The sequence below is a fragment of the Octodon degus genome, unplaced genomic scaffold (genome assembly GCF_000260255.1).
Source record: "Octodon degus isolate 3935 unplaced genomic scaffold, OctDeg1.0 scaffold00265, whole genome shotgun sequence".
Classification (NCBI taxonomy): Eukaryota; Metazoa; Chordata; class Mammalia; order Rodentia; family Octodontidae; genus Octodon; species Octodon degus.
The window spans coordinates 1,202,006-1,204,319 of NW_004524841.1; the positions used below are offsets into that span (position 1 = coordinate 1,202,006).

The 2,314-nt window shown below is 45.9% G+C and overlaps 1 pseudogene; it reads right to left on the reverse strand.

Annotated features, from left to right (window-relative positions):
• LOC101583375 overlaps positions 1-2,027 on the reverse strand; it is a 2,600-nt pseudogene extending 573 nt beyond the window's left edge.
• Between the last annotated feature and the right edge of the window lie 287 nt (positions 2,028-2,314).

A 2,314-nucleotide genomic window follows, 5' to 3' on the forward strand; every position in this document is an offset into this window, starting at 1 on the left:
TTTTTTTTTTTTTTTTTTTTTTGTCTTTCTAAATTCTGGAGTTTCCGAGACTCTTCTAATGGGCGTGGTACTCGGAGTAGGGGACTGCCTTCTTTGGGGTGAGGCCGACGTTCCTCTTCCAGTGGGTGGAGGACTTGAGGGCTGAGGAGCTCAAGGCCGTGGTGAGGGAGAACGCCTTTTGCTTGGTTGTGGTAACCGGGTACCCTGGGAGCACGGCTCCAGGAAGACTCTTTCCTAGGCTTTCATGAGACAGAGGGTGAGCGTCTCTTGGTGGTTGGGGAGCTTCCCTGTTTGAGAGGCGGAGAGGGGGAGACCTGGCCCTTTGGTGGTGGGGGTGGCGATGCCCTTCTCTTAGAAGGGGGCTGGGAGGAAGGCGTATTCTGGAGGATGGAAGGGAGGGGCTTCTCCTTCATCTGCCACGAGCGGAGGTCTCTTTCTGGTGCTTTCCTGGTGATGGAGACGCAATCCGGGAAGAGGGCTTTCTCCACCACCAACCCACCTCACCATTTTTCCCATGAGATTGCTTGGGGTGCTCATCTTCAGAGGAAGAGGAGGAGCCAGAGTCAGATGAAGACCGCTGCTTCTGTGGTCTGCACTAGCGTCTCTGCAGCACAGGATTGGCTGCAGCCATTTGCCACATTTGATCTTCTTCAGATTCAGATATCTCTACTTTTCTAGGCTTTGGTGCTGGTGCGGGCGATTCTCTTTTCTCAGTATCTTTATGTTTTGTCACTGAAGTTCTCCCCGGAGACAAAGAAACACAGTTTTTTCCTGTACAGTTTGACTGCTGAGGTGTTGGGGAATGATGCGGTTTTGGTGGCGGAGTAGCTGGCAGGGATGACCTGTGCCTTCGCCTCGGAGGACTCGCTGAAGGAGATGACCTACGAGCTTTTCGAGGGGAGCTGGATGTCCTCTTGGGAGGTTTCTTTGGTGGTGACTGGGATCGAGGTGAGGAGGAGGATGAACTGCCCCCAGACAGCGACTCTGATGACCGCCTCCTTCGTCTTATGGGACATCTACTCCTTCTGTGCCTTAGAGGTGGCAGCATGCGTCGTGGTGGGGCTCTTCTTCCAGTTGATGGTCTCCTTCTTGGGCTTGGCTGCCTCCTGGGTGAATATGGTCTTGATCGGGACCTGCGGAGCCTTCTTGGTCCAGTATGAGAAGGACAGCGAGAACGGTCCCGTGACCTTGACTTGGAAAGTGACTGAGATCTCGGCCGGGTCTTTTCTTTTTCTTTTTTGGAATTTTTTTCCAGAATAGGTTCTTTAGGTTCTGGCATGGGTTCGGGCTTGGGAATATCACTAGGATATCACTAGTAGATGTGGCCTCTTGTACTGAAGGTTCTTTTACTTTCGCTGAAGGTTCAGGGAGCTCTGGAGTTTTTTTTTCCTTCTTTCTGGAGCAGGGGAAGGACTCCGGCTCTTGGCTTCTGTTTCAGGGAGATCGAGAATGACTGCGCTTTCTTTGTCCCCTAACAGGGGAAGATGTTCTTCTAAGGGAAGGAGCTCTGCATTTGTGTCTCCTTGGGCTTCTAGACCTCTCCATTTTTTCTCTGCTGCTTTCCTTAACTCTCTTATCTTTGTCTTCATCCTGCTTTTTCATCGATGCCAGTTTTTCTTGTTCAATCTGTCTCTGTTTTATTTCTTCTTCCCTTAGTTCTAGGAAAGCAGAAGGGATTCCAGCAATGTTTTCTTGTGCACTTAACAGCAAGGACCTAAGTTCTCCCATAAATTCTCTAGCATTTTTTCCCATTCAAAAACCCAGTCAGGTTGATTTGCATCATTTTGGAATCTGGATTCTTCACTTCCAGCTGGTTGAATATAAACTCAATCACAACATCATCTTCAAATCCAAGGATTTCTACTACTCGTTTTGTTATCCAAGGCTTTATAACCTCCAAATTTACGTAGCCTATCTCCTTTTTTCTAGGTATTCTGCAAATTTCAGCTGCTTCAGTAGTTTCTTCTGTTTTTGCTGAAGCAATAATCCTGTTCTGCACATGTTCTGCGGAAGAATCCCACATCCATCTTGCTGCCTCACTCGACCATCGCTCCCTCCTGAGTTTGATTTTTAGCACCAAATAAAATGAAAAAATAAATTTCAAATAAGTGAATGTTTAATTCTTTGATTTGACTGCTTTTAACTCATTTCATAACATGTATTTTTTATGTTATAAATATGTGCTTATTTTAAAAATATGAACAATTATCTTGGGTAAGATAAATTTATTATACCTTATTGTCTATTAGAGATATGTTAATTTTCCTTAACATAAAATTTGATTATACTATCAATTAAATACTAATTGATCAAC